This window comes from Eulemur rufifrons, chromosome 7 (genome assembly GCF_041146395.1).
Source record: "Eulemur rufifrons isolate Redbay chromosome 7, OSU_ERuf_1, whole genome shotgun sequence".
NCBI lineage: Eukaryota > Metazoa > Chordata > Mammalia > Primates > Lemuridae > Eulemur > Eulemur rufifrons.
Genome location: NC_090989.1, coordinates 90,379,708 through 90,394,408, shown reverse-complemented (window position 1 = coordinate 90,394,408; position 14,701 = coordinate 90,379,708). Strand labels below are relative to the sequence as shown.

At 39.9% G+C, this 14,701-nt stretch overlaps 1 long non-coding RNA gene across 2 annotated transcripts; it reads left to right on the top strand.

Annotated features, from left to right (window-relative positions):
- Window positions 1-5,813: 5,813 nt before the first annotated feature.
- Window positions 5,814-14,150, top strand: LOC138388000 (uncharacterized). 2 transcript variants are annotated; one of them, XR_011234030.1, is made up of 3 exons: window positions 5,814-6,237; window positions 12,262-12,478; window positions 13,557-14,150. It is a non-coding gene; the product is annotated as an uncharacterized lncRNA (long non-coding RNA). The 2 variants fall into 2 exon arrangements; XR_011234029.1 differs by having other exon boundaries at window positions 5,821-6,237; window positions 12,391-12,478; window positions 13,557-14,076.
- The last annotated feature ends 551 nt before the right edge of the window (window positions 14,151-14,701 follow it).

Here is a 14,701-nt window from a genome sequence, read left to right as displayed (position 1 = left end):
CTGTGGCAGCCAATAAATAGGTCTATTTTCTTTATTCATTTTCCTTTCCTTCTTTAAACTTGCCTAGAATTGAGTAAATTCAGTGGATCTATGCAGATGGATTAGTAAAGAATTAGTGGATTCTTTTGGCTAACCTAGTGGTCATCTGGAGAGACTCAGACAATCCAAGGTGACAAACACAGATGTACACAGAGGCCCAAGGGATCTCTCTCCTTTTAAAAGCAATCTCGTGATTTTAATATATATATATATATATATATATACACTTCAATAAAAATTAAACAAATATTAATGTTTTGAAGCTTAAGTAAAAGTATATATCTCATAACACAGACAAAATGAAAAGAATAAATGAAAACAAAAAAATGAATAACAAATCCAGAAGCTGTAATAGCCTAATAATACAGTAGTTAGTTGTAGACATAGAATGCAAAAACAGAATATGTAGAGAAGTGATGATTATAGCAAGAGAAAACTAAAGAAATAAAAGGGCAACTCCTCTTTACTCTGAAGAACAATGTTCATCTTAAGATATATAGCATTTTCTGAGTCTTATGCTTGCTGAATGAACATATATACATACATAAATAGCAGATACAAACCTAAGCATGATTGAGGAAATGACACAAATCCAAATTTTAAAAAAATCTTATAATGTTCCATATAGAAAGAACACATTACATGGGAGAAGAAACCAGAAAGTTTCTCTTTTTTTTATGGTCTCAATGCAACTTTATTAAAAATTAAGTCACAAAGTATGACACTCATTGGGGGAAGATTTGCTTTCCTTCCAATTATAGTTAATAACGAAGAAAATTAATGTAGCAATTACTGTGGCTGTTCTTATAGCCCAGTGTAATATTTATGGGGCCACAGCTTAATGAAGTTTTTATTTTTCTGTGTTTAAACTTTGGGCCAGAACTTATTTAAGAAACACACAAAACAAGAGATTATTTAACATTTTAGAAGTTCCTATGAGCCATAAGTCATTTTCGCATGTCATAGTTGTTAAAATTCAATTTTACAGTATATTAAACTTCATCCAATTTGAATTTAAGAAAAGATCAGCCAAATAAATTTCCAATTTATAAAGCAGAAGTTACCATTTGGTTAGTGCCATTACAGAGCTGCTGGTATTTTATCATGTTCTTTGTTGTTAAATTGTGGTAAGAACACTTAACATGAGATCTACCGTCTTAACACATTTTCAAGTGTACAATGCAATACTGTTGACCACAGGGCCTGCGGGCCTCTGGAGCATCCCAAAAGCAGACCTGTGGCCACCAGGTGCAGGGCAGAGGAAGCAGCCCTGGTCACTGGCACTAGGACTGTCAAGACTTCCTGGACAGTGGTGGTGACCGAGCCTTCCAATGACACACATTGGGGCCACAAGTGCCGGATGAAAAGCTACCTAATATCTTGTACAAGTGTAGGCACTGTTCCCACCTTTTATTCATTTCTTCTCCTTTCAGAAATATTTACTTCATTTTAATAGCAAATTGAACACATACATGAGGCCATTCTCACTGGGAAAATTTCATAAATGCATACAAAGCTAAAATGGTCCTCTACCACCCCCTTCGACCCAGACTCCTTCTCAGAAGACACCTCTGTGGTGGGTATCTTTTCAATCCACCATTGCCTTTGAATATTCTATTCTTATTTGTTTCTGATTTCTGTTATGATGAGATTTTACTTACTTCCCAAGAAGCTCCCATTAGTTTGCTCTCCTCAGCATGGCATGGAAGCCTGTAGACAAGAGATGCCAATTCCCCAGTCAGAGATCAGGTTTCTGTTATGTGAAGTGGGGCTGGCATTGTCAAGACTTCCTGGACAGTGGTGGTGTTACCACTTCTGCCAGGCCAAATGATTCCTGGTTGACCCCTTTTCTCTGCTGGCTATGACTTTGGAAAGAAAGAAGAGTTTGCCCTTCCTGGAATGGTTTTATACCTTTTCTGAACCCAAGGCATCTTGTGAAATGGAATTCATGCTCACAAGGGTTTGGAGCACCGGACCTGGGTCAAGAGATCTGGTTTGGTCCTCCCTCTTCAAGGTTGGGGTATTTGATCATGGGCAAGTCTTGCTTAATCTCTCGGGACTTCATCTGTAAAACAAACCAAATACTCTCTAAGTCTCTTCACATGCAAGATGGGGATAGTATCTGACTCCTGGGGTTGTTGTGAGGATTAAATAAGATAGTATGGATACAGTGCTTAGAACAAAGCCCAGCACATAGTACTCATCCATAAATGTCAGCTGTTATTATTTTTCTGCTCTCAGTTTCCATGATTCTTTGTTTTCAGTTTAACATCCTCCCAAAAGTTATTATGGGGTCCTGTGACCCTCTGGGTTGACTAGCTAGGTCAGCTCTGTTCCTTCTTTCGGCCTGGAGTTTGTGATATTTGGCAATGAGGGCAGTTCTCATTGAAAGAGCAAGAGGCCACTTACTGAGTGGGCAGCCCCCTAGATTAGTGCCACTCATGTCATGGAAGTTTGACAATCTGTGGCAAATTCCTTTGACAGATGTGTATCTATGGCAATTTTTCAGTGAGCACTGTCCTAATTAATTAATCACAGGGCAATTCAATCTAAATTGAATGGTGCTGCTGCATGCAGAAGATTTTTGTTTGCAATTCTTGAGTCATCTCAGTTTAAATTAAGTCTTTTAAAATTCTCTGTTCCCAACCATTTTTCAATCCGATATGCCTAAATGACCACAATACTCTGCAGGGCATCTTTCTGTTTATAAGTTTGTGTCCTTTTAATGTCTGTGGGTTAATCATTTTCAGACAGTGTTTGTGCTATTTTCTGTCACTGCCTTCAATCCCATTTACTGCTAATTTGCAGGGTGCTGAGGGAGGCTTATGAGGTTGACATAAAAAAGTGGGAGCGAAGATCATGAGGTCGTCTCTGAGGTTTAACAAACAATGTTGCTCCGTGTTGTTGACCAATAGGTCACCGATAAAAGCAGCAGTGTCAGGGAGAAACGATTTTCATGTCAGCTGATTATCAGACACAGAGGAGTTCCAGGAATGTACTGTAACAAGCAGATGGTGCAACACCGTGGTGGACAAGTTGTTGACCCAGCTACTTCTTTGTCTCACAGATCTCTAAGAAACACAACCAGCTTCAGTGTATTACCCCCATTCTCCCCAGAAAATCCTAAATGCTCAAAAACACCAAATGTAGGCTTTTGGCATCTCTTCAGAGACATTGACAGTCAGTGGCAAGTAAGCCCCAATACAGTTTCCCTCTCTCTCACAACTGGAGGTCCCCTCCTCCCTTGGAGCAGAGCAAGTGGAATTGGTCAAGCACTTGTCGTGGTTGGTGGGAAGAGGAAGCAGTCCTGTTTTTCTTCAGTGATTCCAATGAGAATATCAAAAATGGAAGGTCACTGCCTTCGTGCAGTAGGTAACACAGCTTCCACAGGCCGAGGAGCGATCCTTCGAGCTTTCGGGGGTGTCTGAGGTGGCTGCAGAAGGGAGCCCTTGCTGATAGTAGCCACCATCTCCTCGCACGGCATGGAGTCAGCCCTGAGGCCGCACCCCTCACTCCTTTTTTCTTCTTTCTTCTCAAACTCTCCTCAGGTGACTCGTACAGAACTGAAGGGGGAAATTGCTTGTTTTGCCACAGCAAGAGCATAGGTAACCTGTTTTTCTTACCCTGATCCAACTGCAAGGATCCAGCCCAGCCTTAGGGTTGGGCCCTGTTGCCATACACCAAGGCCATTGCTTTTGTTTTGGCACTGATGGGATCAAGAGGTTCCATCTGTTTTTCCAGGTGGAGAGCTTGCAGGATGAGAGCATCAGGTGGAGTGAAAAGACCACTGCCCTGCAAGCCTGCAGATGAGCCTTCTTGTTCCAGTGCTGCTCAGCCACTCGGGGCTGTGTTCTCTGAGGGCTTAGGCTCTAAGTTTCTTATGGACATACAATTTTATGCTTTCAAGATTTGTAAAATACCACAGCAAGGATAAGAGGTAGGTCTTTTGTCGTCGACTTCATACTATAGGGCAAAGAGATATTCTGAGGGTTACCATAGGTAAGCATCCTGAGTGATAAATTCCATTCTAGTTCATTTCCGGTGATTATAGCCCAGCCAAAAGGCAGCCCAATATTAGAATGTTCCTGATCTTTTGTTCTTGTCACAGAACATCCAACCTGACTCATCCACTGTCGTTATAGTTTCTTGATAAATGAAAACCTACTTAGCATTTTAATTCAGTAATTTGCTGCTGCAAAGCCTGCTCTGCTGAGAATATAACTGCTCCAGATGCCAAGGCACTGAAGATTGCTGTTTGAAAAGTTTATTGGATAATAAAATAAAAAACCCTCTCAAATGCCAGATGCACAAGGTAATGCTTTGTCTGACTGCCATTGTTAACTTTCACTACAATTGTAGCTGGAACGTTGGTAGGAATGTAGGAGGAAGAAAAAGATTAGGGAAGAAACTATGGCTTTGCCACAGAAGATACTGCTTATTTGGTGAGGCTAAATTTGAGACTAAAGATGGGAATTCTTTAAAATATCTTTCATTGCGGTTGAGTTATAGTGATTTTTTTAACCAGTAAAGCTTAAGGAATAAAGCAGGCCAATACAGACCAATACATATAACAGGAATATAAACCGAAAAGCATCAGATGAAAATATGCATCAAACAACAAAAAGTCAATAAAAAGTAATTTGATTTTTTAAAAAGAGGAAAATGGGAAAAATATGATTTTGGGTATTGAGAGTGACAGACAACATATGTATGTGTGTATATATATCTGTTTTTCCCTCTTTCAGTAGATACACAATACATTTTAAAATAACAGTATTCTTTTATGGAATTATTTTTCTAAATTTTCTCTTGGATTCTATGGGCATAAGAACAACTGTGGACAAAGTTTACAAAGATCTGATCTGGAAACATAGTTGTGAAGCAGGCGGGAATGGTCTCATCTCTATTTTAGAAACAAGAAAACAGGCTTGGAGACGGATTTGCCTCAAGTCACTAAATTCGCATACTGTACTCTGACTTCAGATTCCATTTTCTCAGCTTTTCCTTCTTCACTTTTTTCTCCCACATTTTGTTTTAGTTAAAGGCCAAGGAACAACCTGCTCCCAGGCTTCCGTCACTGACATTTACAGCTTTGACTCTACTGTCTCAGGGACTAAATGCTCTTTGGTGAGATGTTACTCAAGTTGTCTTTCTTTCAAGGAAGGGTGCCCTTCTCCCAGCCATTGTTACTGAAGGGTTTGATAGAGAGAGCACCAGACTGGTAATCAAAGAGCCGCTGCTTATTTAGCTTCCACAGCTACCCACCTTGAGTTCTTGAGCAAGTTATTTCTGACACTCTGAGTCTCCATTTATGAGTGTCTCCATTTATGAAATGAGGGAATTAAATAGGATGAGCTCTAAATTAGAATTTAAATTAGGGAGAAAAAAATTAAAATGTGATGGAAAATAATTAGAATACATGATTAAAAATAATTAGAACACATAGGAAATAGATAAAACCAATAAAACAAACCAAGAGACCAAGAAATTAAGAGTAAAAAGAATGTAAGTACATACAGATTAGAAACATAGATAAAAAAAGACATAAGAAGAAGAAAGGGGTTAAAAACAAATAGCATACAAAGGTAAGTTCAGAAATTTAAGCAAAAAAGAATAAGAAAAGCAAGGAAGAATTTAAAGTCACATGGAAGTAGAAATCAAGACAGCTACGAAATAAAAGGGAAAGATTTAAAAAAAAAAAAAAAGAGGAAAGACGTGAATAGCTAAGTCTAAAGAAATTAGAAGTTGTGTACAGAAAAGTTAAGTATTAGCAGTCCCGGCAGGGAGCACGGTGCGACGCGAGCGCGGCCGGCTCCCGCGGGGGCCCGGGATGCGCCGCGGCCTCTGCCCTGCAGACACCGCGGCCCGCGCTGTGGCTGCGCCCCGGCCGGCCCCGGCGGCCCTGGAGCCAGGGCGAACGTCTCTCCCAGCCCGACTCCGCCGGCCGCCGGTGTCCCGGCCCAGCCCGCCCAGCCCAGGCGAACAGGACGCGGCGCGTCTGAGGGCTGTAGGGTTTGAAAGGCCTGAGAAGGCGGGGTGTGTGGACGCGAGCTCAGTCACCTCTTTGGGCCACGGAGCTGCGCAGACGGGGCCCTGGTGTGACCGCTCTGCCCCAGTTGGGTGAGCCTTCCTTAGTCCTGATGACCACGGACAAAGGCCTGGGGCATGGAAGATGCACGGAGCCCTGGACGACGACAGGTGAGACCTTGATACCAGAAGAGAGAAATAACACGCCACACTTGGCCATTTGGAAATGCCCACCACCCTTTGGGAAGATTTACTAGCTGGTTGTAGGAGGCCTGTGTATATAATATGAAACAGCTGCTTCAACTTTTCTCCCAACGTTTTAAAACACTTGTTACATCTAGCCCTTCTAGACGGAAAGAGGTTGCGGACATGTGATAAACTAGACTTAGGAAATCATACATCTTGTAAATGTCCATTTATTTTTAAAAAATCATAGTAAAAAAAGGTCTCCTGGAAATGACTTTTTGAAATGAAGTTATTAGACCACCTCTGGCAGGGACACCCGTTTATGGTTTAGTGGGTTAGAGGACATGGAGCAAAAGACCTTGAGAAGGAAGAGAAGATTCTATGCCAGACTGGTCATATTTAGAAGCTGTCTGGATTTCTACTTCTTTGTGTTAGAGCCATTGTTTTGTGTGTGCATTTTATTCCTCACTACTGTATATATAGTTGACAAAACTAAGTACTTTGTGGAAATATCTAGTCTTTCTAGATGTTCTGAAGTGCCTGATATATGTTAAAAGTAGAGGTAGTGACACATTTTGTAAATACCTTTTTGTTAAAATTCACGTGAAATGTTTTTGGGGGTGAATGGCCAGACCAGCTCCTGTGTAGTAATACGCATTGTGTTTGTGTACGGGTTCAGGGGAGGAGGGAGGCGAAGGAAGAGCTCTGTGCCAGTGTGCTTATAGTGAGGCAAGATTAACCATTGTTTTCTATGTCTGTGCATTTTATGTTACTCCTCTGTGCATATAAAGCACAAACAAGTCCTAATTTACATCTAGTCTTCTAGGCGTTAAAGAGGTTGCCAGTGTATGACAGAAGTATAGTTGGTAAACTAATTTATTTTATACATTTTGTTTTAAAATGCCTAGGAAAGATTGTCTTCTGAAAATTTGAGCATTATAGTCCGCTGGGTTGGTAGAGGAGGGAAAAGGTTCTAGGCCAGAATGTTTATATTTTGAAGACATTTTCAAATTATAACTATTGTTACATGTGTGCAGTTTATTTAAGACTGCTGTGTATATAGTGGACTGGACAAATTAAGTACTTACCCGAAACATCTAGTCTATCTAGATGTTTAGTAGTGCCTGACATGTTAAATGTAGAGATAGTAAAGTATCACTTTGTAAATATCTTTTTGCTAAAATTCATAGGAAATACTGTCTTTTGGAAATAGAATTGTTAAACCACCTCTTGAGCAGTATAATACCATCTATACTCGTTCAATGGTTTGGAGGAGTTGGGGGGAAGAAATTGCAAAAGGTAATATGCTACTGTGCTCATACTTGGACATTTTCAGATACCATTTTTCTTATGTTTTGTGCATTTTGTTTTACTGTATGTATATATTGTATATAATGGACAAATGAGTCCTAATTTTGCAATATCTAGTCTCTAAATGTTAAAGAGGTTGCTAGTGTATGTCAAAGTACTTAGTAAAATTAGCACATTTTATGCACTTTATGTTGAAATTCATAGGAAAGTTTGTCCTCTGTAAATGAGTTATGGATATGAATTTGTTCAACCATCTCGAAGCATTACATATGCCTGTACTTGTCCACTGGATTGAAGGCAGAGAGAAAGAAATGAGGAAGAAATGCTTCAAAAGCCAAAATGGTCATATTTAGAATATACCTCAGATTATAACCATTGCTATGTGTGTGCAATTTTGTTTAACAGAGCTGTGTGCATACTGGACAAGTTCTTATATGAAATATCTAATCTTCCTAGATGTCTGTGCATTTTATTTTACTTTGCTGTGTATATAGTGTATATAAAGGACAAATGAGTCCAATTTACAGTATCTAGTCTTTCTAGATGTTGAAGAGGTTGCCAGTGTATGACAAAGGTATTTAGTAAACTAATACATTGAGTAGATTTTGTGTTAATATTCACAGGAAAGACTGTTTTGAAAAACACTTATAGAAGTGAAATTGTTAAAATCCCCTCCAAACATTACAGATGCTTAGACCTGTCCACTGGGTTGTGATAGAGGTGGGAAGGAGAAGGATTCTAGGCGAGAATGTTCCTAGTTAGAAGACACTTTGAAATGATAGCTTTTGTTATGAGTGTGTACCATTTATTCAATGCTACTATGTATAGTAGAAAAAAACTTAGGTCCTATTTGAAATACCTGGTCTTTCTAGATGTTTAAAAGTACACAACATATATTGAAAGTAGAGGACTAAAGTAATACCTTTTAAGCGTTTTTTGTTACTTTACAGGAATCATTGCATTTGGGGAATGGAATTGTTAGGAGAGTATGCTGACAGTTCACTGCGGGGGGGGGGGGGGGGTTGGGAGTGGGGGGGTGGGTCCGGGATTGGGGAGGAGGAAGTATGCAGAGAAGGGTTCTGTGCCAGTGAGTTAGATTAGTTTAGATTACTTAACCATTGTTCTGTATGTGCATTTTAGTTAATATTGCTGTGTATTAAAGGATAAACAAATCCTAATGTTCAAAGTATGTTAAAAGTAGAGGTAGTGAAATAATCCCTTTATAAATGTCCTTTTGTTGGTTTTTAGGAAGGACTGTCTTCTGGGAATGACCTTTATTAATCCACCTCTTGGAGGTAGACATAGTCCTGTACTTAGTTACTGGAGTGGGGGAAGAGGGAGAAGAGGAAGGGAGAAGAGAAGGGTACACTTTGTTAGTATCTCTGTATCTAGAAGAAAGCGTTAGATTTTAACCACAGGTCTATATGTTCATTTTGAGTAAAGTATCTGTGTTTATTGTGGAAAAAGTTCATTTTTTTTGCAATATCTAAGCTTTGGAGATGTCCTGAGGTGACAATGAATGTTTGATAAAAAGTACAACTAGTAAATCAGCCATTTGGTCAGTATCTTTTTTGTTATAGTGATAGAAAAGATGCATCTTGGACATGGAATTGTTAAACCACCTCTGAGCAGTGTATATCATGACTTGTTCATTCGGTTGGCGTCAGAAGGGCAGAAAGAAGTATGAAAGGAGAGAAGTACGCATATGCAGATGTGTTCATATTTACATTTTGATGGTAGCCATTGATGTATGTGCATCTCTTTTGGCTATACCATAAGAATATATTAAATAATATTTATTAAATGGAAACATACCTTCTTGCTAATATTTTAATGGTATAGATCTGATAATGAATTTTCTTAGAAACATTACACTTAGTGTGCTCTGTTGTTTTATGTTTCATTTCAAATGGAGCATTAAGGGAATGCAGTATTTTAATTGGAATTTGGCCAATACTTTTATCTAGAGGCCTATTGCCATTTTTGTCTTCTATGAAATTTGTCCCAAGAAAGGCAGGATTATATTTTTTCCTAACAGATTGAGTTGCTGTAGTGTATTCTTGGTTATCAAAATACTCACGTAGCTTTGGGATTTTGGATTGGTAAATATTCATGATGTGTGAACAAGCATGATACGCACTGTACGATCTCAATCCCATAAAGCTGGATGCTGTATATATACACTTAGGGCCGAGGACATGTCAGACTGTAAACTGCTTGTGATTGTGGATGACTTCGTTCTTTGCTTCTTGTGTTTTTCAGTTTCCTATACTGCATATATTAATTTTTTAAAAAATAAAGATTATTTTAAAAACTAAAAGAAAAAAGATAAGTATTAATAAATAAATAGTAATAAAGTTTTTATCTCAATCTAAAACTATGAGATAATAAAAAGGACAGTAAAAATAAATGTAAGTTTGAAAATTAGAGATAGAAAGGAGGTAAGCATGAATAAATAAAAACAATTTAAAGCAATCTAAGAACAGCAAAGTGTATGAAAATGAGCCCAAAATAATAGCAATAAAATGTGCATTTATTTATTTATTTTTGCTCAGCCTCGATCATGGGAATAAAATGTGTGTTTAAAAGAGTATTTTTTAAAAAAGGTATTATTAAATTAATGTCAACATAACAAGAAGAAAATGACCTGCTTACAAGAGTAGATAGGTGTCGTGTCCTTAGCAAGGTCTTGTGAGCTGAGGCAACATGCTGCAGTGTACAGTGGCCAGGTAGGAAGCCCAGGCCCCTGAATGGACAGCAGAGCTCCTGGCTGTCAGGAGGGGTGTGGCCACAGTGTTGAAGCCCACCCAGGAGGTTTGACTGTAGAAGAGGAGCTAGGTCAGTGACCCAGATGGCTCAAGTGGCTGGTCACAGCAGCCTCTGTGCTCTCTTTACAAATCCCTACTTGGGACAAAAGATGGTAACTAAGATGCCTGTACAACATGAGAAAGGGGTGGTTGTTTGGACACAATTTCGTTGTGGACACAAGCCGGAAAAGTGCAGAATTGTTCAGACGGTAAAAAGGAAAAACTCCAGAAATGTAATGTTTTTATTCAAGAGTGTTATTGGAGGTTGTCTAGAACTATGGACAATGGAATTACAGATTCCTGCTCACAGCAGGGTGGGGGTGGTCCAGAAGTTTGCCTTAGTAACAAGAACTCAGGCGATTTCTTGTGATCAGGAAAGGCTGGGTTAGTAGGGCCACAGGACAGCTTCATGCTTCAAAACTGGGGTAGAGGGAGGAGATTTGGGGGCTTAGTTCCACAGGAAACAACTAAACAAATGCCCAGAATTACATGCATGGAATGATCCACTCATGGGGCAGGAAATGGGAGCGGGGAGGAGCTTCTACCACTGAGACACGGGAATCGTGGTGTTCCTACCTGATAGTGTTATTTGTTCACCAAGCATTGCCCACCAGAGCCCAGGCAGCGGCTGAATGAGGATTCTGAAACCCCTACGGCCCATGGCAAGAGGGCGGGCATAGGGGTTAAGAGAGTATGTTATACGTTGTTAAATTAAGTTTATGCCTGAGGACGCCTCCGTACTTCAGGCTTTGCGTGGTCAACTGCAATCTGACTTGCGGCATAGCCTAACTGAAAGCCTCATTTAGGCGTACACTCTTCTAACAAGTGGCTGAGTCTTAGTCACAGCAGCTGAACGTCAGGCAATCGCAGATGCACAGCTGATTCAAATAAGGCAAAACACCAATTAAGCTGTCACTGTGTGCCACTTCTGTTTTCTGCCAGAAATGTCTGACCATGCTGTAGCTCCAGAGCTCTTTGAACCTGTTCTGGTCCTGAGTGAGGGCTGCCCAATTCTAGAATTGTTAATAAAAGCCGATTAAGATCTTTAAACTGAATTTGTTGTAATTTTGTCTTTTGACAACATTCATGTAGTCAAATGATATTTTTTTCCTGCTCCACTAGCACTTTGTCTAGTCATACTGAACTCTTTGCCACGTCTGTCCCCACGTGCTCTTCCACTCCTGTGCCTTGGCTGAAGATGCCCCTCCGATTTTCCTTGCCCGTAGTCTGGTAAAGGCCTTCTCCTTTCTCTTTGGTGCCCCCAGCAGTCCCTGCATTCCTGTACCACATGATAGATTGTGCTTGTTTGTCATTGTCACTCTCTAAGGGTAGGGACCATTTCTTCAGCTGTTTCTGCCTCAGCATCCAGTGCGGAGCCTGCTAGAGAGCAGGCAGCTGATAAATGGCTACTTTGCTTCTCTTCACACGGATAGTACCTGCTGCATTTGCTTTAGTGGCTCATCAAAAGTCAGATCATAGCTGCCTCAAATACTTTTTAAAATCAGATGGCATATAAACAGGCAAAAATTACTACGGTGATGTTTACTGAGTTCTTTGACGTCTGAAGGTGGTAAGGGCAGCCTTATTAAAATGAACCAAATCAATGACCATTACTGTATCATCCACATTAAAACATTGACATAAAACACAACCAAAACGCAAATGGGGGTTCTTAGAGTAAATGTTTACAGTTACATTTTCCAAACTATGGGCTAGGAACCCTGGTGGGTGTGGTGCTATGGCAAGGGGTCCAGCACTCCATGTGTATACCAGGCATTGTTTATAGACTAAATAAATGACTCATATGTGTAAGTATTATTTTGCAAATGAATGTGGCTTATAAAATGCAGTTTCATTTAAAAGTATTACTTAACTTTTTGTTGCTTTTCAGTTTCTGAGGTTGATATCGGAACTCATCATATTTTTAAAAATTGGGAACTGATCTTTTACTAGCGGATAAGGTGGCTGTGATGCAGTTAGCTGATGACTTCTGAGTTTTGCGATGTCTTCCATTCCACAGCATGTCCACTGTGATGGCGCTGCAGCCTGCAGAGGTTTCTTGAACTCCACAGGAGCTTCACTGCCACTTACCTGGTGAAGCCAGCAACGTAAGTTTGAATCAAGGACACCAGGTGGGCTGCCTGCTTTGTTCCCAATGCTGGATGATGCTCCTGAGTTTTTTTTCCCCTATCAATTTTTGAGATAAACAGTTTATTTCTATACTGAAAAAAGTGAGGGTCTGGACTTCTATAAATACTCTAGAGCGATTGTTACCACATATTTTTAGATTTCGCCAGCCAAGAAAATTTTTTAAAAACCCCCAAAAAACCAAAGTGAAACCTACCCTACTCAACCCCAAATCTTCTGAGGACTAAGAAAAAAATCTACAAACTTAATTTTGCCAAACTAGAACATTTAATAAAATTAATGGCCATCCATTCTCTCCATCAGTTCTCAAATACATTGTAACACTAAAACGTGGGCATGCCATCTCCAGATAAGACTAACTTTAAATGAGCTTTTATGGAAAACTCACTGCCATCCTTTGGGGTCACTTTGCCCCAGACTATTGGTAACTCTGGCCTGTGCCGGCTGACAGGCCCCCAGTTATGAATGGCTACTCTAGTGAGGAGGGGTGTGAGATGGGGGAAGAGTGTCAGGCTGACCTGAAGGTTAAGCTGTTTCTTTCTGCCCCAGTGATGGCTTCTAGCTCTAAATCCTTCAGTGTTTCAACTGCAGTCTCTCTTATTAAATGGACTTAATTATAAACGACAGCCTGAGATCGTGGAGCACTGGGTGCATTGCTGAGTATTTCGGTCAGACCGTGATGCTGCTGACTGCTGCCCTCACGCCTTCACTTGGTCAGTTTACTTTGAACTTCGGAAACGAAGATGACTACTTTTTGGGGAAGGCAACCCTTTATCAAATTGTTATTGTTACAGAACATGGACTTAGTTACTTATGAACATATAAAAACTTGTATTCAAGCTGGTGAGATACAATTTAAAAGAAAACCAACATTGTAAAGTATTTCACATGCAAATTTATGAGAACTCATTTTGAAAACACATATTGTATCTTAACAACTGGAACTTGTGATACTCTAGATAATTCACAATGACTGTAACACCGTTGGCATTTCTTAGCATCTGTTTCTTTCTTTCTTTTTTTTTTTTTTTGAGACAGATTCTCATTCTGTTGCCCGGGCTAGAGTGAGTGCCGTGGCGTCAGCCTAGCTCACAGCAACCTCAGACTCCTGGACTCAAGCGATCCTCCTGCCTCAGCCTCCCGAGTAGCTGGGACTACAGGCATGCGCCACCATGCCCGGCTAATTTTTTCTCTGTATATATTTTAGTTGGCCAGATCATTTCTTTCTATTTTTAGTAGAGACGGGGGTCTCACTCTTGCTCAGGCTGGTCTCGAACTCCTGACCTTGAGCGATCCACCCGCCTCAGCCTCCCAGAGTGCTAGGATTACAGGCGTGAGCCACGGGGCCCGGCCTAGCATCTGTTTTAATTGTGTACCTGTACCTGGAACCAATGCCCTGCATCTTTTATAAGGGACCTCAGGAATCTGCAACTAAGCACCATGGAACCTTAAAATGGTTTTGCTCCTGGAAAGGTTAAGACTTTGACCCTGGCTATTTAGCATGAATTACACAATATCCTTAATCTCACCAGATTTGTGAAAAGACACAGAAAATAATAGAGGAACAAAAAATTCTTTCACTGTTACATTGCTTCATATTACATCATTTCATTATCTTCTTTCTTTATTTTCTTAAAAGATTTCTTTTATTAAGTGAGCAGGAAAATACATGATTAAACAAATTGAAACTACAAGGTATGCCCTTTACAAAACTGAGTGAAATAATAAATTCATGAGAAGGCATATGTCAATTTCCTACAATGAAATTTCATGCAACATTCAGTGGAGCTGAATATATACAGATGTCAGAGCCTGCCCAAGGAGGCAGAACCATTGTCACTCAGAAGATGGTGAAGACCCAAATGTTATTAGGCTTTCTTAAAGCTGCATTTGGTACTTTCACTGTTGTTTACTTCTTGTTTTAGAAAAAAAAAATGTTGTGGTTTTTAAGCATTTAGACCAGAAAACAAAATTCAGAATGCTCCCTCCACATCCAATAACTCTGCACTTATTGCAGTGTCAAGAGCTTAAAATGGATCATTATGTATGAAAATGTAAGAGTTTTGATATGCTGCTTTTGTCAAGGTTGTATATGACAGCCTCTCTTCCAATCCTGCAACTTGGCCTGTTAAGATGATTCATGGAGCAAGAATAGCTAGTCATACTGGGTGTGTTCCATCTAC